This window comes from Saccostrea echinata, unplaced genomic scaffold, assembly GCF_033153115.1.
Source record: "Saccostrea echinata isolate AGI-Se365-2 ecotype Australia unplaced genomic scaffold, CSIRO_AGI_Sech_v1 ptg000028l, whole genome shotgun sequence".
Taxonomy (NCBI): Eukaryota; Metazoa; Mollusca; class Bivalvia; order Ostreida; family Ostreidae; genus Saccostrea; species Saccostrea echinata.
In genome coordinates this window covers 9,640,334-9,667,243 of record NW_026889777.1, presented here as the reverse complement: position 1 = coordinate 9,667,243, position 26,910 = coordinate 9,640,334, and the positions used below count along the sequence as shown (strand labels likewise).

Here is a 26,910-nt window from a genome sequence, read left to right as displayed (position 1 = left end):
TAATTTTTTTTTTATTTTAATAGAGATAAAAAGGTTTGATGTCCATTTCTTAAAAAAAAAAAAAAAAAAAAAAAAAAAAAACAATCCAACCAATTTTATATATTTTTGTTAAGAAGGTATGGTTTGCAACATATTCACATCAATGTATGACATTGTTGACTCTTTTTTATATACAGATGTTATGTCCCATTAGGTCTTTCAAAATGATAGGTTCATACTTAAACATTATAATTAACTTGGTCTTGCAGAGAATAAGTTTCGGCACGGTGCATTGATAGGGGTTAGCCATTTTCTCTTCCCATTTCTACCCCCTTTAACAGGTATAACTCTCTAGTCCTTTTTCCCTCTTCTCAAAGTTACTAGAATTTATTCTTTCCTCTCTTCATATCCCATCTCTCTCCCATATCGACATTCTATTACATATAGCATTGTTTTCCGAGTGTAGCGAGGCATAGCATACAAGATCTCAATTTAAAGACTTTAACAATAGGCTGAACATTTGACTACGCTGTATTCACCACCCTATATAAAGCACTGTCCAAGTGCAGAATCATTCTTTTTCCTGAGAGGGCTTAGCGTATTTTTAGTCGGGTGTATAATTTTCTCTACAGGGTAAACTCTGTTCTAGGACGTAGTCCAGAAACAAAACTTTTGGTTGCGCCAAGAACGTAGTTCTGGCTCGTTTTCTGATTCAGTAAATAACATTACTGTTATTTGCCGATCACAAAGTCTTTTATAGTGTGTAAAACAACATGTCTGATTGTCACTTGGGGAAAATAGTGATGATAATTTTGACAATGACATTAATCCTGATAACATGGACAAAGTGCAGACTAGATCTGAGGGTAATACGAGAGAAATCTCTTGTCATCGGTCAGGTATTAAAAGAAAATCATCTGATACAAACGTGAAAGCGTCTAAAAAACGGTCTGTGACCAAAAAGAATGACCCTTGTATTGATATTGATTCATTAAAATCTACTCTGGGTATTGACTCGATACTGAAGTCTATTTCTTGCTTGTCTGAGTCGGTAAAAAAAAAATACTCTTACCAAAAATATTGCCTTCCTGCAAACATTTGCTGCAAGTCTGCAGCAAACATTGCTGCAAACTTGCTGCAGACATTGCTGCAAGCTTGCTGCAATGAAGCTAAAGAAACCATGACAGCCTATACAAAGCCTTTGTGCTTGCAGCAAGTTTGCGGCAAGTATGCAGCAAGCTTGCAGCAAACATTTTACCATGCAAATGAAGTTTGCTGCAAGTCAGCAGCAAACACTGGATTTTCCAAATATGGAAACCTTGCTGCAAGCTTGCTGCAAACATTGCCGCAAGCTTGCGGCAAACATTGCTGCTAACTAGCGGCAAGCAATATAATTATTGTTTTTGGCACATTCCTGCATACAAGCAGCAAGTTCGCAGAAAGCCTTTATCCTGACCTTAATCTGTTAATTATAGAGAAAATCCACCACATGCGTCTGAAATGATGCAAGCTAGTTTCTGAAGTGTTGATAGTCTCTCTTTATGTTCCTAGACAATTTTCACAAACTATTCTTAATAAAAATACTTTTTTTGACATGTACAGAAAATTAAAAACCTTTGCACATTATTTAACAATAAAATTATACGGTTAATACCAATTTATTTGAAAACATTTAAACATTTATAATAATTGATTTGGAACCTTAAATACATTTAAAGAAACATACAAATGTAATATTAAAATAAAGATTATATTAAAATAAAGATTAAAGTTCATAAATAGATTAAGATTTGACTTAGCAAGTACATGTTACTTAAACATGCTTTAAAGAGATAATTGTTTCATATTAAAATAAACAAAATCAGATCTTACCAATTAGATTTGTGTATGCCAATGTACAGGTACATCCAGAATTATGCTTTTGTAATCATTCAACATGTTCAAAATGGTAAATATTCCTAACAAAATACTGAAACATCTACACTTCAATTCAAACATTTGAAAATGGCGAATTCTGTGTTGACCCCAGTACAATCTGCATTTCATTGGCTGATTTGACTTGTTTACTGTTCTTGCAAACATTCAATTTGTTAAATCTTTCCTGCAAACTTGCTGCGAACAACAGATTGGCGTGTATGTTTCTTGCAATGTTCCTGCAAACATGTTAAATTCCTGCGAATTTGCTGCAAGCTTACAGCAATTGCTGCAATGTTTGCCGCAAGATCGCAGCTAGCGGCAATCCTCTGCGAACAAGAAAATTTTCTTCCTGCGAACAATTTTGTTTGCTGCAAACTTGCAGCAGACTTGCTGCAGGTCTGCAGCAAACATAACAGTTTGGTAAGGGTAGGTCAATGTACGGCGCCCACTTAAGTTCATAATGCTGATGTTATGGAAAGGGGTTTTAGTCATAATGCACCTAGTGCAACCATCACCAGACCTTCTTCAGACTTAATTAGCTTAAATCAAGAAGACTTGAATGATTATTCATTAAATGATTTTGACTTGAGTTATCTTGATAACTCTCCAAACAGCCGTTTATTAGTAGGTGTTGATCCCCAGATTGCATTTAAAGATGCATTTGACACTCCGAATATTACTGGGGCTACAGAGAAAATTGACTCTGTGGATTAGTGGGATATCCCACAATTAAACCCAGAAGAGGACACTGGTCCAAAAACAGGGACTGGTTTGGCTAAAGCTGTAAATGCAGCTCTCTCAGTAAAATCAAGTAAAGAAAGCATGGAAAACATTGCAAAAAGATACAGCAGACCAGAAAAGTCTACATATCTAAAAAAAAACCCAGATAATTAAAGAAATCTGGGATGCTATGAATAAAAATTCTCATTCCACTGATCTTGCTTTACAAGAAATACAAAGGTATATGGCTGAGGGTTTGATTCCCATTGTTTCATTGGCAGATCAGCTGGCAAATAACAAATAATTAAATATTCAAAAAACAAAGTCTATGTTGTCTGATTCCATTAGTCTGTTGGGATATGGATTTTACAATTTGTCAATCAAACATAGGAATGAATTGAAGGGTAGTTTAAACCCCAGATACAGGAATATTTTTAGTTCAGAAATTCCTATTATTGAGCAATTGTTTGGAGATAATTGTGTCACCAAACTTAAAGATATGGGTGATATGAATAAACATTCATTGAGTTCCCTTAGGGGTCAATGTTCTTTTAATACATTCAAAAACAGGTCTAATACTTTTAAAACTTTAAATACTTCTAAAACTTCCGGATGCTGTTGGTCAACGCTACCAACAGTAGAATCAGTATCAAGGATACCAAGGTTACCAAGGGTACCAGCAATTCAAACCTCGTGGAGGCAGACAACATTACAGAAGAGGGGGTTACCCCAGCCAGTACAGAGGCCAGAAAAAAGGCTACCAGAATCAGAACCAAAACCAGTAAAAAAAAAAAGGTGAGAAAACGTAATTTTGAATATTGGAAACACTTTACTAGTGATAAGTGGACTTTGGAAACGGTAAAAGGTTACAAAATTGAGTTCTTTGAGAAACCTATACAAGGTTATATTCCAAAGCAGGTATCATTTGCTGAGAGTGAATCTATTCTCATTCAAAATGAAGCGAATATATTGTTAGCAAAAGGAGCAATGAAAAAAGATTTTAAATCCCTCAGATGAATTTATTTCTAATATATTTTTGGTTCCTAAAAAAGATGGAACCTCAAGACCAGTAAAAAATTTTAAAAATCTGAATGAATTTGTAGAATATCATCATTTTAAGCAAGAAAACCTGCAAATTGCTTTAGAATTGATTGAAAAAGATGACTTTTTAACCTCTATCGATTTAAAAGATGCTTATTTTAGTATCAGTATTCATCAGGAATATCATAATTTTTTGACATTTAGATGGAAAGAGAATTTATATAGTTTTGTTGTCCTTCCTTTTGGACTTGCTTCAGCACCTAGAATATGCACAAAGATAATGAAACCTGTCTTTGCTGCTTTTAGGGCAAATAAAATAAAGCGTTGTTACTATATTGATGATTCTCTTGTGATAAACAAAAACTATGAAGACTGTAAACACGAAACTCAATTAATTGTGAATGAGTTGGATAAACTTGGGTTTACGATAAATCTTAAAAAGTCTGTTTTAATACCAACCCAGAGAATCAAGTTTTTTGGATTATTCATTGATTCAATCCAATATAAAGTTTTCTTAGCTGATGAGAAAATTACAAAGATTGTATCATTGTGCAAAGAAATTCTTGGTGAAAAATATGTTACAATTATAGTATTATGGAAAGGGATAAGATTCAAAATTTAAGAGAGTCAAATGATTATGATTCTAAGATGTTGATATCATATGACAGTGAAGTAGAAATAAAATGGTGGCTAAATAATGTAGAGAAGTTCAATGGTAAACCAATTCGTTTACACCTATCAATTTTTGGATTGAAACAGATGCCTCACTTCAAGGCTGGGGGGGGGGGGGGGGGGGGGCTAGATTTTCAAGTGAATCTGTAGGTGGTCGGTGGACTTTGACAGAATCTAAAATGCACATTAATGAATTGGAACTTTTGGCAATCCAGTTCTTGATGAAAGTTTTATTTCAGTGGTTATAAAAATTGTCACATAGGGATAAAATCAGACAATACAACTGCAGTTTCTTATAGTAATGCAATGGGTGGAATGGCTTTTCCATCTTTAAATTCAACTGCAATAAATATTTGGAAATGGTGTATCCAAAGAAATATAGTTATAACTGCAAAGCATATCAATGGTGTTGAGAATGTTCAAGCTGATTATTTTTCAAGGCAATTTTCAGATTCAAAAAAGTTGATGCTGAAACCGTATATTTTTTCTCGAATATGTCATCAATTTTTCTTGCCTGATATTGACCTTTTTGCTTCAAGATTAAAAGCACAATTAGAAAAATTTGTATCTTGGACTTCTGATACAGATGCCTCTGAAATTGATGCTTTTACTTTATGTTGGTCAAACTTTAGTTCTTATATTTTCCCCCTTTTGGACTCATTGGAAAAAATATTGAATAAGATATCATCAGACAAAGTAGATAGAGCTATTTTAGCTGTACCTCTTTGGAAAACACAAAGTTGGTTTCCTTTACTAATTTCATCTTTGATATCTTTTCCTCCCAGGTTACCAAGGCACCGAGATTAACTCATGCCACACACAGGAGAGAATCATCCTTTGACAAAGAAAATGTCACTGATCGCCTGTACTGTATCAGGAAACATTTCAGAAATAGAGGAATTTCAGAATTTGAATAAAAAATTAACTCATCACTCAGAACTCCCACTATCAAACAATATCAGTATTGTTGGAGGAAATGGATTCATTGGTGCAGTGAATGGGAAGTGAATCCCACTGACCCGTCCGAACTGAATGTTGTTCAATTTCTATCTTACTTGATGAAACAGAGAGTTTCATATTCAGTATTAATACAAATAAAGCTATGCTAATGCAACTTTGTCTTTGTTTCAAGTGAAGTGGATGAATAGTAAGTTTTTAATACCTAAGTTACTTAAAGGTTATTATAATTTAAATCCACCTCAACCAAAATGTAAAATAACACGGGACGTATCCAAAGTTTTACAGGTTTTAAGAGACTTATATCCTCTGGAAAACTTGACTCTAAAAATGTAACATGGAAAATGGTGGCATTGTGTGCTTTAACTACTGTTGCAAGAGCCCAGAGCCTATCAGCACTGAACATTGATTATATGAGTGTTTATATTGATAAAATTATATTTCAAATAAAAACTCCTTTTAAGACTTCTAGGCCTGGCATTCCTTTAATAAATTTACTCACTGTTTCATTTTATCAATATCATAAGAAAGAATTATGTGTTGCTGAGACTTTGAAAGAATATTTACATCGAACAAAGGATATTTGTAAATGCTCTGATCTTTGTATTTCATACAAAACCTATAATAAAGTGACTACATGTACTCTGGCTCGGTGGTTAAAGAGTGTGTTATCTTCATCCGGGATAGATTCATCTGTCTATACAGCTCATTCTTTTCGGGAAACTGCAGCTTCGGTAGCCTTTGCTTCCTGTGTTTCTATGAAGGAAATTGTGGACACTACAAAGTGGACCTCGTCCAAAAAGTTCTTTCAATTCTACTACAAGGACTTGCCAAACAAGACTGATGGTTTGCAACTCGTATGCTTGACAGTTAAAAAACACCAACAATTAAAGAATAAGTGAGAATTATATGTGGTGTTATTTTTGATTAATCTTCAATTGTTTGAGATTAAATAATCTATGTTCATAAACTTTTTGTGTTTTGTTACTTTTTTATTTGTGACAACGCTTTGAACATGCTATTTGATACCCTCGTAGAGCCGAAAGGCGATATGTAATAGAATGGTCCCTCATCCAAGCATACCTTTAGGGATGTGAAGGATGAAAGACAGTCTATAAATGAGCCTGAGGCTCTAGAGGGTATCATATACCCACCCTATAATATATATATATATATATATATATATATATATATATATATATATATATATATATATATATATATATATATATATATATATATATATATATATATATATATATATATATATATTTATTTATAATTTTTATATTGAAGAGTCTTAATTTCACAACCTTTTTCTTTTGGGTTGTCACAAATCTTTTAAAAAATGATTCTACACGTGGACAGTGCTTTATATAGGGTGGTGAATACAGTGTAGTCACATGTTCAGCCTATTGTTAAAGTCTTTGAATTGAAATCTTGTATGCTATGCCTCGCTACACTCGGAAAAACAATGTTATATGATACCCTCTTGAGCCTCAGGCTCATTTTATAGAATGTCTCTCATCCTTCACACCCCTAAAGGTATGCTTGGATGAGGGACTATTATACCTGTCTGCATCAAAACCCTCTGAACAAAATAGATGATACAAACACCGATCTTCTTAAGTTGTAAAATTTCAAGCAGTTTCAACTTAATTTAAGCATATACAGACCAAAATGCCGATGGATGGGCGTTTTTTCCCAAGAGGTTTAAGTTGATCATGTGTTGACTGTACCATTATCCGTTATAATTTTTGCTATACCTTGCAAATCAAAATAGAGAATGACACAGGAAACCCAGCTCCCATGTTTATACACCCTTCTTTTCCGTTTGAAAAAAAAAGCCCTTTACCAAAAGAAATCAATATGCCAAAACCTTTTCATTTCCCTTTTCTTGTAAAAATTAAGATTTGTATGTCTTCGCTCTAGCAATTACCCAAAATCCCTATATTCCCTATTTCAAAAGTTTATAAATAGGTTAAGGTACCCGTGCCTTGTGCTCAAATTATTAAGGGAGCAAACTCAGGTTTTACTGTATAGAAACTACAATAGAAAAACGTTTTACTTTTATACCACGAGTAGCCTACATTGACTTCAATGTACATGCAAAGTGAAAATCTATCGTTTGAGTATTTTTAGGAACCATTTCAAAACACAGTTATATTTACTTTAGGATTGTATAGGAAATGCTTTTTCCCCGCTTCAAAACAAATCATAAAATTAATACAATAGATTGTTTGCTCCAATTATTATATGTGATGAGAAAACCTACATCATGCAATATATATGCAAGATTTTCATGAAATTAGAGTCTGATTTCCAGAGGTGGCATCTCAAAATGTCAAAATTTAGGCATTTTTTCTGTTTTGGAGTGCTACATAATATGACAAATACAAGGGATTTGCACAGAAAAAAAGAAAGAGAAATAATTGTAAAATTTTCGAATTCCCTTGTTTAAAACTTTAAGAGCATATATAATATACTTGTTTTTAATAGCACATTTTATGATACTCTCTAGAAGAACTTCAGTTTATCGTAAATACACTAGATAATGACTTCCATCTACCTATTCGTTGTTAAATCGTTAAAAAGTCAATTCTTAAAAAATGTTATTAAAATATTTTGCCTGTTATTTTATTTTTAGTTTTATTTATATCATAATTTTTTTTTAAAAAAATAATTGCTCTAAAAGTGTAAAACTAATACACTATATTCCCTATTCTATGCAAAGTATTGCGTAGTGAAAACCCCAGTCACTCCCACTTTCATATTATTCACTTAAATGTGTACGCCTAGGAAAGTATACATATAATATAAGTGTATCTGGCTAGAGTTTATTCTTATATGTGCATTCAATTGAAATTACATAAAAACAAAAGTATTATGTTCATTTTTTCTTAAAGAAATACACTGTGATGACAATCATTCGAATGATATTCAAGTCCGTTATATACTTTCTTAGTATCATCGAAATTTCATATGAAATCTGAAATATTCGAAAACAGAGAATGAGAAAAAATGAAGATTATACGAATAGTGATCAATCTAATGAGATCATGTGAGCAATACGAGTTATGAATAGGGCAAAAACAAGGACCCTGCATAGAAACAAAAGAGGTGAGATCATGCACCTAAACAGAAGAGGTGAGATCATGCACCTATAAGGAGTAAGCGGGATATAAACTGAAAAATAAATTGCTTTGATAAGAACAAATTAGTTAAAAGGTAGCATAAAGCATGATGAAAACTTTGCAATGCCAAAGGAAACACAAAATAGAACATTTGATGTACAAACGATTAATGCTTATTAGAAAAATATTTGGTTATTGTCAGTAAAAGAACTGAATAACTTTCTTTTTCTCTCCCGTCTTAAAAATTGTCAGAAACAGGAGACCAGTCATAAGCTGAATATCAAACGGCTGAGCATGTCAGGCTAGTAGGGCGATATTTGTATATAGCATTTGTCTGCCAGAAACAAACGTTCCAGTTTGAATATATGAATCATAAAGAGAAAGGGTAAACTGGTCATTAGGCTTCTCTTCTGACACATGATAGATCTCCGAGATTTTTTTTCTACTACCCTATCCCACACTTTGAAAAAAGGAATATATGACTTGAGATATAGCTTGATATGGAATTATTTTGAGAAATAAAATTTCTTATAAGCTTTGAAATGTTAAGGACTTATATTTCCCAACCTGTAGAGCAATGTTGTTAGAACATCCATATAAAAGCACAGACACTTTATACTTTGAAAGAAATCAATTTTCTTGTAAACCTGCCTCAAATACTAATTTAATCAAATATTAATTATTTACGCATATCAAAGCGGTTATAAACTATTTAGAGCTGAAATTATATACAATGTATAAGACATATACGCTACGTGACGCAACCGGGTCAAAAAGGGCTAAATCTTCATTATGCACACGACCGTAACCGGGTCAAAAAGGGCTAAATCTTCATTATGCACACGGCCATTTTTGCAAACGGTTTTGCAATTTATGCGAATTACAAATTGTTTCAACAATTTTGCAGTTTATAGGAATTACAATTTGTTTCAATAGAGATATATCCTTACACATGAGAAAACTAGTAAGTAATTCTTAGGTTAACTGTTCTGCTACGTACACGGGAACCGTTGAATCATTAACTGGGGTTTTCTTAGATGCTTGGCATACTAATGATAAGTTTGATTTATCTAGTTAATGAATTTTCTTTAAGTCAAAAAACAAATTTGGGATATATTTGGTTATACACTGCTGATTTTATTATCAAAAACTGTTATGAATGTTTATATCTAGCAGTATAAACTTTAATGAAAGCAATTTTTAGAATTGAAGTGTGTAACGAAAATTAAAAAAAATATTCTACAAGTAAAAAATCATCATCAATGATAAATTTTGCTAGACCATTATAAACACTTAAATTTTTGTAACACGAAAAAAGTATTTTAAAAAAACAAACAAAACAAAAATAAAAACAAATAAAGGTAACAATCTAAACAACAAAAAGAATTTAAATCGAGCACTGAAAAAAAACCTTTTGAAATACCTCACCTGGGATCAGGTACCTAAGAAAAAATAAGCAACCCCATCGACTGGTCACACTCGCTGTGATCCCCCTTTATTGGTCATTAAACGAAGTAATCCTTCGACAAACTAAGCTTGAAAATAATGGTCTAATGATTTGTTTACAACTTCAGAGTACTCGCGTGTAAAATCGGAATGAATTTAAAAAAAATAATTATATAGATGATGAATTAAATGTAAATGTAAAACTAAAGAGGAGTTTCTTCGAAATTATGTGTACTTTGAGTAAAGATTAGATTTGCTAAATAAAATCAAAGTCCTAAATTGAAGCTATGATAATGAGTATGACCTGCAAGGTCTTCTATGATCTCTTTCTACATGTATATGGTTAAGAAATCTTCAGTTTTAGAGATTTCAGGGTTAAAATAAGGCCACTACTGAACTTCGCTTTTTAAATCACGCCTAGGGAGATGAGCATAAACACAGAGAAATTGATTGATTAATAATTGTTTTTTTTTTTTACTTCTTACTTTTACTTTTTCAAAGCAGATTTATGGCCATTACACCGAGAATTGAAATCTCATTTACATGAGCATTAACTTTGTTAACTTTATTCAAAAAGGCTTCTTGATTATTTTTAAATTTTAAATTTTTAAATTTAATAATGTGAGTGTGGCTTTATTCTTTTTTCTTTCTTATTTCTTGGAGATAAATGGACCATTTTTAACACGGAGATGTATAAACATTGCACATACATTAAAGAAGTTATCTCTTAATAATACGACAATATTTAATATTGAAAAAAATGGCAATTTTTCCAACGAAATGAAATTTTTCCTCTAGGATAAATAGAATTATGTCATAAATTACATCTCAATTGCGAGGGTAAAATATTCCAACTTCAAATTACCTCCCTTGCCGAGACTCTAATGTTTAAGCCTAAAACGTACGCCTACTAAACATACACATAGTAAACGTTCAAATAATTTCTCTAGTCTCTACACAACGAAGAACAATTGCTAAAAACGCTTAGGAATTTTATAGATAGGCTTGTACAAATGGCACTTGAAGTTAGTTAATCAAACTTATGATGGCATATTTCTGCCCCCTACATGCAAGATAAAAAACGTTAACATGCGAGAAAGTTTGTCAACATGCACAATAATTATGTTGACATACAAGTTACCAATCTTTTTAGAGAATCTAATTTTTAATCTTTCTAAACTTACTTACTTTCACAAGCAAAATGCAACATAATTATGTTGACATGCGTTTTAATTATGTGAACATGCATGATAATTATGATTAACATGCACGATATTTTTGTCAACATGCGAGTTATTTATGTTAACATGCAACATAATTATTGGAGACATTCAACTTATTTATGTCAACATGCAAGATAATTATGTTAATATGCAACTTATTTATATCAACATGCGACTTATTTATTTTAACATGCAAGTTATGTTTAAACATGCAAGATATTTATGTCAACATGCAAGATAATAAGTTGCATGTCAACTTACATATCTTGCATATTGTCATAATTAACTCGCATGTTAACATAATTATCTTGTATGTTGATATATAAATAGGTTGTATGACTACATAATTATCTCGCATGTTAACAAAAAAAAGTCGCATATCTACAGAATTATCTCGCATGTTAATATAATTAGGTTGCATCTTGCTTGTATGATGTCATATAATGGCGTTAGTAAGTAAGTTACCAACATTAAAATAAGATTCTCTAAAGAAATTGGTAACTTGCATGTCAACATAATTACTTTGCATGTTGACATAAATAAGTCGCATCTCTACTTAATTATTTGCATTTCAACAAAATTTAACTTTCATGTAGGCGGCAGAAATTTGCCACATTAAACATTTACAGCTTTAACGTTATAATCTAAAAAAAGTATTTCTTTGATTCTGTTTTTAAAAAGTTATAATCTAAAACAAGAGGCCCAGGGGCCACATCGCTCACCTGAGCACTCTGGCTAGGAAAAAGCAGAAATCAGTTCAGTCTTGAAAAGTTTAAATATAAAACTGGTTCGGTGGGGGGGGGGGGGGTATTTGAACTAACTTGAATCTAAATTTAATATGGGATGCTTTTGAATTAATATGACAAATAATGGCTTTGCTGTTCTTAAGAAGAAAATTTTGATATATCCCTTGTATTCCTTTGTATGATCCCCTGTTATGGCCCCTCTATTCTCCAGGGGATCATGATTTGTACAAATTTGAATCTACGTATACATTACCTGATGATGCTTCCATTTAAATATGACTAATCATGGCTTTGCTGTTCTTGAGAAGAAGATTTTTAAAGATTTTTCCTATGTATTCCTATGTAAAAATTTGATCCCCCATTGTGGCCCCACCCTACCCCCGGGGGTCATGATTTGAACAAACTTGAATCTACACTACCTGAGGATGCTTCCATTTAAGTGTCATAGTTTCAAGCACAGTGGTTTTTGAGAAGAAGATTTTTAAATGATGCCATTAATTTTTCATGAATTCATAATTCTATCCCCTTGGAAGAAGGCGTGGCCCTTCATTTGAACAAACTTGAATCCCCTTTACCCAAGGATACTTTGTGGCAAGTTTTGTTGAAATTGGCCCAGTGGTTCTTGAGAAGAAGATGAAAATGTGAAAAGTTTACGACAACGACGACGACTACGACAACGACGACAGACAACGGAAAATTTCAATCAGAAAAGCTCACTTGAGCCTTCGGCTCAGGTGAGCTAAAAAAGTATTTCTTTGATTCTGTTTTATTAAAAAAAAAATATGAAATATTTTACTATTGTACTTTAAATCATTATTTGACTTTCTGAATTATATTATTTATCAAACTGACGTTTGCTAAGCTTCATATACATGTAATGATCTATTTAAGAAATAAAGTCCGCGTTATCATGAATGTTGCAGGATAACCTTCGAGGTCGAGAAATGTTGTCTGAAATATAAAAGCCGAGGCGTTAGCCGAGGCCTTTACATTTCAGACAACATTTCGAGACCGAGGAGGTTATCCTGCATCATTCACGACAACAAGGACTTTATTTCTATTCTACTAACGGCTCTAAAATACAGTTGATCGTTTTCTCTATAGAGAAACGAATTAGGTCACCATGTCGCAATTTCGCTGTTGCATTTAACACCAGAGGGTCAATCGATTGCATAAAATGCAGACGATTCCAGATTTTGTTGGATTAAAAATATCCTTTAATTATTTATAAATTTGCTTGTAACATATATTGATTAATTTTTATGAATGAAAAATAACAAAACCAGTTGTCTATTTCATTGATTTATCAGTAAAACCATGGGAGTGTAAATGTTGTGGGGAGATCCGTAGAACAGCCCCACTTGGCTATAAAAACAGATATTTATCAGCTGTTTCAGGCAATACACACGTTTAGACTGCGGAAGACGACACATCGATGAGGTCTAAATAAGTATTAGATTATAGAGTGAAATATCTATTTCAACTGTACAGATTTGACATGTGTTTCTGATCTGATAATTTTTTGATAACGTTCGTGATTTATTGGAGGATAATGTCCGCGGTATTTCTTTGATCTCGGCAATAATCGTAGTAGAATTAAAAAATAAATCCACATTCCGACATCAAGTCCACTTTGAAATATAAAGAATTTCACATCTCACCATTTCCAAAAAAAATATATATATATATATATACTGGACTCTTCAACCATTTTGTTTTCGTATCAAATAAAATTAAAAAAAACAAAAAAATTCATTTAGAATATTTGATGAAATTTTCAAAGAGTGAGTCAAACTGTAATGAGCTGCAAATTCATTTATATTTTACAAATCACAAACAAAGGATGCACAGTAAATATCAAATTTATTTTGCTGTGTCACAAAGGCTCAGACACAAAACACACACACACACACACACAAAAGAAAAACGCTGTCAAATATTTCATGGATGAGTCATTTAGATTAAACCAAGTTTTAAGTTCTTGTTGCAATAAATGATTGAAGACATATCTGATTCGAAAATTAAAATGACCCTTTTACGAGGGTTGTTCGGAAAGTTCGTGGACTACCGTCATAACTATTTTACTTAACGTCATTTTATATCCAAATTTGGAAGAAATATTTCAATAGTAAATTCAACAGATGTGTATTAAAAAAAAATTAAAATATCGCGGTTTATTTCAAACTTATTTAGACTTTAAATGCGAAAATCGGATCACGAAGCAGGTAAAAATTTTGTAATTTACATTCAAGACACTAAAAAATGTCTGAAGTCATATCTTCTGTAAAATGACGCAAAAACGAAAATTCTACACATTCAAATTAAGAATTGTTTCATCGTTTCTGATTCCAAATTATGACTAGATATTTTGCTTCGTTGAAAAGAATGTAAATCATATACGGTACCAATTTTGATGCACCGGACGCAGGAAATCAGTTTCAGAGATGGGTAGTCCTCATTATATAGGCAAAAAAGATGACCTCGTAGAACGTCACGGAGCAGCAGTTAACCATACAATTTTGTGTTGTACTCTGGAAAACTTCAGAAAAAAACTCTGAAAATGCCAGAGGAAGTAGGAAATATGTCAAAAGCAAGTCATGTGTGTGTATATGGTACAAGCGATATTTGAATGTTAGACCACTCTGCTTAGACGATGGTGATCTGTGAGAAAACGGATTGTCTGTAAAAATCTTATCAAAAACATTGAAAAGTTAGTAACGTCATGCTAAGAGTTTGGCGCTTCACATATGCTGATCTTGTGAAAGCACACTTATGCAGTGAAAAAATTATAATATTGTCAAACAAAATGATGCTACTGGAACAATTGTTAGCAAAACATATTTCAGGTGATAAAGAAACGTTTTAAATGAGTACACTGGTATTGGGCAATACTGTGTGAAATGTATAGAGATAGTATTTTTGAGAACCTCATGTCGGTATGTTTTTGACGTTACGGTGTTGTTGAGTTTGCTCTGTGGTTACAAAACGTGTTCATTTTAAAATTAAATAACATGAATTCTATTGAATAACATGGAATGAAACGTCACACATAAACAAATAAAGATTTGTTCATATGATAATATGCTCATTTTAAAAAATTCTTGAAGATAGTATAACGAAGATTGGCATAGTCCACGAACATTCCGAACGACCCTCGTATATCGATTTGGTAGAGATTTGAATTGTAAAAATATTTAAAATTTAGTGTTAATGACGAGAAAAAATTTGTTTAATACCGTCTCTTACCCTTTGATTTATAATACTGTACACAACAGGGTTGCTTGCATTAGAGAGAAAAAAGAAATAACGCAAAATAAAAATCTTTGATATGTTAAATATGGCAAAGAAAAACGGAATCCATGAAATGAAATAAATTAAAGTGCAAACGAACAGCATTGTCCATGTTTTTGTTCGCACATACGATGTGTTGTTTATTTTATAAGACAGTTTGGTTCTCCTTGAAACAGAGGGTTTATTATCATTGCAGTCACTTTCTATAGAATTCCTTTGGCGATTTATCTCTTCCAGAACAGTAACAGGTTGATTTTTCCTATCATTCTCCTCGCTTCTTTTCGTGGACAATTTTTTGATTCGCTTTTTTTGTTTATATATCAGTACATATACAGAAGAATAAATCACTATAAGAAACAATAGTCCGAGAGATATCAGGACTGATATAAAACTTCTGTATATCTCACTAGGCTTCTCTCCTAAAGTGGCCGTGGTGTACTGACAATATTCCGTGATTGTGCTGTTATTATCCGTACGTTTCACTTGAAATAAGGCAGCTGTTGGACCAGCCATAATGAACGAGATCAGAAGGAAAACCAGTAAAATGTTGCGCTTTGTTTTCTGTGAAAACTTATTATTGGCCCTCCAAACCATTCTTAATCTCTCTGTGGCAACAACGAGTAAAATGACATTCGAAAATATAATGGCACCGTGACGACATACCTCCATAAAGCGACAAAGAACATCGTTTGTAACTAAACTGAATTCAAAAAGTACAGTGTATGGCATTAAAAGCCCACTCACAAGCAGATCGGAAATAGCAAGAACTTTGATGTATAGGAATTCTCCAAATAAACGTTTCCTAGTGAAATAGACGAGTAAGATTAGAATATTCCCCACTAAACCGAAAGTGGCAAACAATGAAATGCATAACACGAGGGAAACTTCATTAAAATCCCAATTCCTGACCATGGCGAATGAATAAAATTATTTTAAAAATTATTGTTCCTCGTGAAGATCGAAACCTTCTCTTCTAAATTTACAAGTCAATTTTATAAAGGTAATAGATGACAAAAATCAATAAAGCCAATACTGAAATAGAGACAAGAATCAATCATTGGACAAGGATTAGGTTCATTATCGGCAGTACACGCCTATTTATTTAACGTGCAAGTGCCCCACTGGGAACTTCTGTGCGTCACTGAACATTTCTTGTCACATAACTAAGCTTTAATTACTCACTGACATTACAGTCAATATAATCACAGTAAAGGAAACAAAAGACATGACAAACATATATTCAGGGAGTAGGCATTAATTATGATCTCCGAACAATCTAACCCAATTCATGTACATGTACAATGTAATATTTAAAGAAAACAGTCAACGTTTATTTTCTCTGTCACTCATTCACTCTTTCCCCCTCTTTGCTTTTTATTGTATATGATAAAATGGCATTTCGAAGATACGAAAACTACGGAATGTTAAAAAAAATGCATGTTGGCTCAGGAACATACAATACGAACATACAATTCGTACTAAACAGCGTATCTTTGCAATGGTGAGAAATACTAAAAATACCAAAAATTAAAATTCTGGACTACAAAGCTTAAAAGCAGAAACGAGGTTTAAACAACCGATCGCAAAGAAAGTCAAATTTAAGAAATGCAACATTTTGAGAATTTTTTTTATTAGAAAAAGGGTAATTTGATATGGTTAGCGTCAAATTACAATAAATGACCAAGAGTCTTATGAACCTAAACATAATCATCCCCAATTAGTTTATGTATGACAATAACAAACTACTAGTACATTGAGTTATACTGATCACATGAAATACCACCTGACAAATGTGAGAATGAATTCAAATTAACAGGTATTTTAGCATAATCTTTAAGGAAAGCACTTCGTTTTTCTCGATTTTCGTTATCTGTCAGAATAAAACCTTTTAGTTTAAAACTTTGGTTATGGAGTGTTGAAGATGTATTAATTATTACAATGTCATTTGCACAGTTTGCTTATGGAAATGGAAGATGGCGCAGCAAACATCAATTTTCAGTTTTGATCTCAATGTCATCGGGGTTCCATATCGATAAACTCTTGTACATTCGCTCGAAAAAAAATCGTGAAAAAATGATTGAGAAATCGCATATACAACATAAAATATGGAAATCAAGAACAGTAATCAAGCCCAAAAGTACATGAAAACGATGCAAGTCGGGAGCAGAGCAAACTTGGCCTCTAAAAACATCACATAGACAATGGTAGAAAATCATAGTTTCTTAACAGAGAGAAATCAGTACATGTATGTCAAACCATCCCTTGTCCTTGTAGAGTGTAATTAAAAAAAATAATGCGTTCTTATGCCTTCGATCTAATACGTTTCCGAAGTTTCAAATATTTCAACATCGCCTATAGATATCTATGCAGACGAGAGATTTTCAATATTAATTACATAATAGTGTACAGTTAAAATATTATATTCGTAGTAGATTATATGACTAGAGTACATTGCTGATATGTGCATTCAATTTAAATAAGAAAAAAAATCAAAAGATATATGTTTAGATTTTAATAAATTAGTAAATGATATACAATATAATTGAAACTATCAGAAAATATATACAATGTCCAATAACATAATTTGTTTGCAAAATTTAAACAATAGAGGATATAGCTCAAAAATAAACGTCTGAAAAAATAGCATCATGCAGAAAGACAGAAATTTTTGAATAAAGAAATCAGAAAACAGAACCTTTGGGGAACAAGAAATTGATGCATTTCTGGCTCACCCAGTTGACCAATTGCTATATGCTTTTGTCCTTTGTTGTGCATCTTTCATTGAGTCATATCGTGCCTTGTATGTGAGGCGTAACATTTTAAACGTTTTTACATCTACACATAAATCGCTGCAACAGCTTCAACTTATTTTATTTTGTTATATCTATGGATAAAGGGAAGCATGGGTTTCGAATTTTATAATTGTTGCCTCCCTGAGGCCCGAAGTATAGTGCCTAAACCATCACAATTAATGCATTTTAAATTTTAATGAATTTTAAACATCTTTAAAATTTTTAATGCATTTTAAACATTTTTAAAATTTTTATTGCATTTTAAACATTTTCTAAACTCCTCGACATCAAACAGTCAGAATGCTGGCAGGATTATAATAAACATTAAATAGTCTTCCTAAACGGTGAAATTCATTAACTTTTGTCAAAAGCTCTGGTTTTAAAGTGGGGGTCTCTTGAGAATATTTTGAAAATGTATTAATTTTTCATATTTAACAAAGCGTATGCTTTAATGATTATCAGGCGTGTCTTTACCTAAATTGCGAACTTGTTCCTGGGTAAGGGATTTTGAATTTAGACTGAGCTTTATTGAACATGATTGAAAATGCATTAATTTCCCTTTGGTCAACCACTTATAATAATTAATCGATGTAAATAATGCAAATGATAGGTCACTATGAAAAAATCGTGTAATTTTACAACAAAAATGTAATGCATAAAACAAAGTTCGATTATGGAATTAATTGTCATGTAGTCTCGTAAAAAAGTGAATAAACATTAATTTAAAATTCCTTATACTCTGTTTTTTATAATATAAAGACCAGGAGAGGCAAACCTAAGATCGTGGCTGGGTTATCTGTATATTTCTATAGTTTCAGGAAGAAGCTTTGTTAAGTAACAATTCGTGATTATGACAGATGGGTAGTAGTTAGCGCATATTCTAGGATACCAAGACGTTGTTTTAGGGTTTTTTTGTTGTTTATCTTTTATAACACTGCAATCTCCTATTTAACTTTTAATATTAATTGAATTGATTTGAACAGATAATATTAACTTGTTTTTAAGAGCACATACCACAAAAAAAAAAAAAATCGATACATGGATTGATATCTATTTTTTGACTGATTTTGAATGGAAATGACATAAATACTTGTTATTCACGCCGCGGCCATTTTGAAACGAGAACGAGGCTGACAGCGCAAACAATGGAGGTGCGTAAAACGAAACTAAACGAATGGAACCAAAATCTAAGTCTTATGCCCTGCGTTTCGCAGAGTAAAATTGATGAATAGGCCAACAGCGTAGCTCGCATACCAAGAGCGAAACAAATCAAGGGGTACTCAAATTTCATCGAAGGGTACATACACAACGTAGAAGGTTTGTGATCTATTATATCTATCTTATATTTATATCTGATAGTAATATCTTATCGTATTATTGGAGTAGCCTAACGATACTTTTTTTCTTTCTGAAAACCATATCTTGATTGTATACACTTATAATACTCATAAACTGCGATTGTTAAATCTAACCAGACTATATACGTTAAAAAAATCGACGATCAGTAATCACTAAGTGTTGATCGATCGATCGATCCATCAGTATATACTAGTAATCTGTTTGGAAGAGACTTTATGTTTAAACTTTTAAATAAAGTCCAGGCTGTTGGGAAGACGATTTTTATCAGATCGAAAGCGTATCCATCCATGAGGAAAAACAACCCACCTTATACTCAAATGGTTTGATGGTGTTCAAGTTGTTTATTTTCTTTGAACTTATGTTTACTTTGTTTGTTTGTGTTTTTTTTCCTCTCCAGAATTTCATTTAGCATCACAATATATATTTATGAACACATATACATGTATCAATACTGATAATAATATTTGATCTTAATGATTAGTACATAACTGTAATGATTAATTTGTTTTAAATATGATTCTGTCTCATAGCTATAATTTCAATTGACATAAATATATATAAATACATGTATATGTACCAACATTAAAACTAGGTCAAAATTTGATTATTGATTGATCGTTAATTGATTGATTGATGCAGGGAAGTACATGTATATACTAATACTAAAATACTTAGTATATGCATTCCTGATTGATGTATGTATAATTGTTACCATTCATAGCAATCTATGACATTTTTCAAACATTTAATTATAGACAGATTCTATCAAATAAAAAAATATAACTTGAGTTGGTGTATTACAGACTAAACATTTAGTAAACTTAATACTACTTAATTTTTTCTAATATTTTATTTTTTAAAATATTTTTGAATTTAAAAAAAATTCTTAATATAAATCGGGAAATACATATGTTGTTTTCATTGAAAATTTTGTATACTATTTATTAAGAAGTATTTTATCTCATATAACAGAATCCAATTTTAAAAATCAATTCATATATATCCAGGTGAAAATATCAGCAGATGCCTCTACAATCATTGGTTCAGAATGTGAGTGCAAAGCAGGGAATGGACACTGCAGCCATTCTTTAGGTCTTCTCTACCTGGTATCCCATTACCAGAAACTTGGACTAACAGGTTTGTACAAAATTTGAGCTCATAACATTTCAGTACAATGAAATTCACACACGGTACAGTTAACAATAACAGTATTTATATGCATGCTTGATTATATTTCTTGTTTCTATCACATTTGTTACACATTTACAGCTGTTCCACCAGTCCAGAGCAAGACATCACTGCCACAAACATGGCATATTCGCAGTAGAGTGGAAGGACTTGCTCCGAAATCTGTGGATAGTTTAGAAATTTCTAAAATCAAACCACAACAGGGTCCTCCCAAAAAGAAAAAGAGGGTCACTGAAGGCATTCTACCCAACATTTACTGCCCTGTTGAGAAACCCATCTCATCAGATTTCTCTCAGCAGTTGATCTTGAACTTGAAGTCTGTTGGAAGTGATGCGCAGGTAAACTAATTATTTTAAAGTTTAAAAACCATAAACCACTTGTACCATGTAACAAAGTAATTGCATTAATTATTAGAAAAGAATTGTGTTATTTAAAAAGTTAGCAATTTTAGCACAAGTATATAAAATTACAGCATTTTGAAAAATACTGTATTTTTGTACGTTGTTATACACATACTTATAAGTAATTTGTTTCTCTAGATTCTCAAAATTCTGCCCTCCACTTCAACACGTACAGTAGAATCAACATTTGGTCCAGTACCCTTTGGATGCCCATTGTCATACCAACAGAAATTAAACTCAACAATCACAGACATACTTAACCATCCAGATGTAATTTATCCCAATTTTCCACATCCAAATTTAGAACAGTCCTACAATGCAGTTTTACCTGAGAATCAACTAAACATGTTACTAGGAATGCACGTCACTGAAACAACCAGCAGAGAAGTGGAGGAGCAAACAAGACTTCAGAGTCACAACAAAACATGGCATGATGTCAGAAAAAACCGAATTACATCTTCAGTGTTTAAGGATGTATGTTCGCGCAGATCAGACTTTGCAGCTCTTGCTTCCAGACTTCTGAAGTCTAAAAACATAATGACGGCTCAGATGAAATTCGGCATAGAAAATGAGCCAGCTGCTGCAAAAACCTATAGCGAGATAACAGGCAATAGTGTCTATCTGTGTGGGTTTGTGATAAACCCTAGTGCCCCATATCTCGGCACATCACCGGATAGGAAAGTGTTTGATCCAAATGCAATTCCAGAGTATGGACTCCTTGAAATAAAATGTCCGAGCAAAGACTCGTTTACAGAGTGTAGATATCTTCTACAGAACAAGAACAATCATTCATTTAAACTGAGGACCAGTCACGGTTACTATTTCCAGGTCATTGGCCAAATGGCACTAACTGGACTGAAATGGTGTGACTTTTTTGTCAAGTGTAGACATGATTTTCACATGGAACGAATATCATTTGATCAGGACAAATGGGATTCAATGAAGTCTTCTTTGGACAAATTCTACTTTGAGGAAATGCTTCCACAAATATGTCACAAAGATTAAACAGTGAAAGCAGCATGTACATTGTGTTGTTAATTTTATTTGACATGGATTCTAACAAATACATGCATGTAATATTTTCTGTTACTGTAGAACAAGTAATTGTATATGTATGATTGTAGCACTAATATTAACTGAATGTGTCACTTTTATTATAATATTAATTGTATAGTCAATATAAACTGAATGTGAACACATGAACCCATTTACAGATTATATAAAATGCATAAATTTATATTTTATGTTAAAACAATTCAGCAATTGAATTAAAATCATTCTACACTGTGTGGGATCAATGCAAAACTCTTTCCTTTCCATTATAATTGTTTGCATAATATATAATTTATTTGTAATATCTTTGCTAGTCATATGATTTGAAGATAAATTTAAAATTATTTTTTGATTTCCCACTGTATACAGTAACCTTTGGAATCACTTTTGAAAATTTATTTCTCACTGAAACACATTTATATGTATCCATTTCTAGTTAAAAAAAAAGAAATTAATGTAACTTATTATGAATTATTTCATCATGATTGTAAATCATTGTCAATTCTTAACATTTGTAACCTTGACCTTCTTGGAGAGGACTTATATAGGCCATGCCTGATGTCCAATCCAATTATGTAAACTGACTTTACATAGTAAAATACTGATTAAATTAAATTAAAATATGTATTCTTTTATTAAATCTTTAATATATTTCAAAACAATAAACATTGATAAATGTTATTTAATTATTTTTCTTTGTATGAATCACTATGAAATATAAAAGATTTTACATATATGATCAGGTTTTCAATATGCATTGATTTAATTACTGATTTGCAAAAATGCTAATGCATGTAAACTCATAAGATCTGAATATAATTAAAATACATAATGTTTTTATTAACTCATTTCTAGTAGTTTTCTTAAAATAATGCTCCCCGAAAGTTTGTCAGAATAACACACACAGTCAATATTTGGTTGATTGATGGTGCAAGATTCAGGGGAATTATTCCGTCAAAAATGTGGTACTCCTTTACCCTTCGGATTACCCGTTCAACATGAATTCGAAGACGTGCAATTTCATGGGTTGTAGCAACCTCATTCCTGGAAAACTTCCCTTTTGCTCCTAAGAAAGGAGGAATAACTAGGCCAGCATTCTTGGCTTGCAGTAGGTCAGATATTAAAAATCCCTTGTCTGCCATGACATCATCATTCTCTTCAAGCAGATCAAGTATTGCAGATCTGGCTGTGATTTCTTTGTCGGAAATCCCTCCAGTGTATAGAGAGCTAACGAATGAAACAGTTCCACAGGGTGAAATACCAACAAGACCCTTGAATGTGGTGTGGCTTTTGTAGTTTGAGTAAATCTGTGAGTTAAGAACTTTTGAGCTAGGGGTTTGTACTTTTATCTCAGTGCAGTCAAGTATTACACGAGTAAATGGGTATGTAATTCTAAAACTTTCAGGCATGTTCTTATTCACAACACTTCTTGAAGGCCATAGAGGCAAACTGCCAAGCATAGCATACAGGTAGTTTGACCATGTGATCAAAATTCTGCTTATAGATGTTTGTGACACACAAAATCTAACCGCTAGATCTTGTTCAGGGAAGCCTTATCTAATTCTACAAAGGAAGACAAAGAATTCGTCAATCAGGGACAGATGATGACTTTCCGAACTAAAAGTTTTTTTTTTTTTTTAACTTTTTCTAAATCTGCTCCCTGTCTCTGCATCTGAGTCCATCGAATCATAGTTGTAGCTGTTGGTTTGAGAGCACTAAACACAGCTTTCAATGTTTGGTAATCTTTGAACCCTGTGTAGAAATTTATCATGTTGTTGTCATTGTGAAATCGTTCTAATCCAAACTTTGCCTCTCTTAGAGCTGCGTTCTCCTCCTCGAGTCGCTTAAGTTCTGCTTGAGCCGATTCAAGTTTCGAAGAATCTGATTCCTGTTGCACAACATAGTCATGGTCAAATGTTGCCAGTGGAACTTGTACAGAGTCTGATGCAATAACATTTTCATCCTTACCCTTTTCAATCTTGACTCTGAAAATTAAAATTAAAAAACTACAATTCATCAAGTTGTATTTAAAGATGATTATTAATATATATCAGGCATTTTGAGAGTATATGCACACACAGTACCAAAGTACAGATTTTATGTGCTGATTACATGTTGAGAAAATTTGGACAAAAGAATTTGTCGACTTATTTTTATTTTTCTTTCTAAATTTATTCTGAAAAATCAAATTGAGAAATTTCCTTTTGAATTAATAATATGAAGAAAGGTTTTATCATTTTGTTCTTGTAAATTAAAAAAACAAATTAGGTGCTTGTGCAAACATAACTAATCTACATGTACTTTAAATTATAACACAAGATAATTATATTACATAATAATTAATGAATAAAAGTGTGCAGAGCACACAAGGGCATTATTTGTAATCTGAATATAGAAAACACATTAAGCACACATGCAAACAGCTTAGCCTAACTTGATTTCCATAAAAACTTATTTTTATTAGTAAATGTGTGTATTTGACTGTCTAACTACCCCACCCCTCCCAGAGTCAGCTTATAATGTGTATATGTATCTATATATCTGAACACTGTCATCTCTTTATTTTTGTGATGCAATTTTCTTTGATTTATTGATACTCTAAGAGAACTTTAGTTATATTCTTCGCCGTATCGAGGTCAGGTGCGTTTACAATGTATTGTACTCTGTTGTACACGTGCAACAGGAGTGTACACATTATGTAAGATTTCATTTAATATTTAAAATATTAATGCGTTAGCCGCATAGAAATAAATTATTAATTATAACAGAACACATTTCTTCAACGAAAAAATCAAACTCGTTTGTGGTTGTCATGGTTGTATGTGCCACATCATGCATCATAAACATGTACCGATATAGGCCTACATGAGTGCATAGTGATAGTTGCCCTATAGATGCAAATGAAAGCATTACCTGGAAATTATTTCGTCCTATATCACGGCGAATTTTGACGATCCATTCTTTTCTTAATTCGTTGTCACTTGGAAATCGATGGAACGACAAGAGGTTCTTCTCGTCATAACGAGAATCATTCGTACAAAGTGGCACACAACAATGATATGCCGACATATTTGTTTGCGCTGAGAGCCTCGTTTTAAAACCGGATGTTGTCATGGGTGAATAGGAAGTATAATCAAAACCTAAAATATAAAGAAATTGTAATTTTTTTTTTGTGCTTAAGTATGCAACTTTGTATCGTTTTCTTTGTAATTCTATACAAAATTTGCACATATTTTTGACATTGTGACTCCATATTACAAAATACTCCCACTTTACTTGGAAAATATCATTCAGGTTACCTATTTGAACATTAATCTATGAGAAATATTGCTGATTTGTGAAAAAGGTTTGTGTTATTTATCCTTAAGTGCTCCGGCGAGGTACTCATTTCATATTAATACATCTAGTTAACCATATGTTATGACTGAATATTTACATTTGCTGTATTTTTCCACTAAGCCAACTGTAAAATTGGTTTGAATGCCATTTTCGTGTACACTCACGCGTAGAAATATGCACGGAGAAAGTGACGTCACAATGAGTTACAGAGACGTTAATAAAAATGTAACGATATAGGACAGCGAATAATTCAAACATTGAGTATATTTTTTCGTGCTTTTGAACATGTAAAATGTAAATATAAAGAATGTTTTAAAGTTTAGTGTGAATTATTGGTTTGTAAATCACACAGACTTGCACGAAGGCATATTTTTCATGAAGCGCTAACACGTTTCATGAAATATGTGACAAGTCTTTGTGATTTACATACCAATAAGTCACAAAAAACCTAAAAACATTCCTTAAAGGAATAAAGCATTAAATAATGACCAGAGGGTTAATCCCCAAACCCAACCCACCCCCAGAGTAAAAAAACATTTTAAATAGAATAAAATATTTTTTAAAAACTTTTCAGATTACCAAATTAAGTATTTTGAAGATCGTTGATCGTCCTATTATTCTAGATTTGAGCAACATCTCTGACTCTAACAGTTTAGAGGATAATTTATTCCCTTTAGCCAATTGCAATTTAAACCTTTGGTTATTGTCAGTAAAATAATAAATAGAAAATAAAAACTGGGTTGCCTTCTTGATCTAAGGGGTTGTCAGAAACAGGAGACGGGTCATGGACTGAATGTCAAACCATGTTCAGACGTCTGAGCCTGTCAGGCGAGTAGGAGGAGTTTTATTTGTATACTATTTGTCTGCCAGATACAACCATTCCACTTTGTATACATTGACCCTAAATTGAAGGGAAAAGGTAAAAAGGACAAATTTTCTTCTATTCTAATTCATCATATGTCTGCAGCAGCATCGATATGTCCTAGATTTCAGACCAACTAACATACTTTTATCTGATGGAAAATGTAAACATTGTTAATCATGTTTTCTCTCATGTAGTTCAGTATATATACTATCAGTTTATCATCGTATATTATATCATGAGATATTAAGTACCTTTTCACATTCTCGAATATAAGAAAAATGTATGAGATCTACATGTATGAAAGAAAACAATAATAGCGAATTTGAATTATTATGTTTTTAGTTCATCATATAAAACAAGCTGATTAGAATTTCATTTTAATTCAAATTAAAAGAATTTTGTTCACCTTTGAATTGGTCGCTTAATTATTCTACTTTTTCAGTAGAACTTTAAAAGAATTTAAAATAGATTTCTCAATAATGAATCATTGATTTGAGGAAGAATTGATTGATTGTATGTTGTTTTACGTCCCGTTCGAGAATTTTTCACTCATATATAGACGTCACCATATACCGGTGAAGGGCTTCAAATTTAGATCTTTATTGGGCACTCAGGGTCATTGAGCAGTGAGGGATTTGTATCGTTCCAACGCTTGCTGTGGCACTGGGCCTCGGTTTTTAAGGACTCACCCGAAATTAAGGACCCGCAACTTTCACTTCAATTTAATTAAGCCAGGGCCAATGTTCGAATCCACGACCTTCAGATCACCTAGCGGTCGCTCTACCTT

At 32.3% G+C, this 26,910-nt stretch overlaps 1 long non-coding RNA gene and 1 pseudogene across 1 annotated transcript; both read left to right on the top strand.

The window, feature by feature from the left end:
* The first annotated feature begins 2,367 nt into the window (after window positions 1-2,367).
* Window positions 2,368-3,415, top strand: LOC133193991 (uncharacterized; annotated as a pseudogene).
* Window positions 3,416-19,149: 15,734 nt separating this feature from the next.
* Window positions 19,150-21,152, top strand: LOC133193725 (uncharacterized). The gene is made up of 4 exons (XR_009721986.1): window positions 19,150-19,235; window positions 20,285-20,414; window positions 20,547-20,803; window positions 21,005-21,152. It is a non-coding gene; the product is annotated as an uncharacterized LOC133193725 (long non-coding RNA).
* The last annotated feature ends 5,758 nt before the right edge of the window (window positions 21,153-26,910 follow it).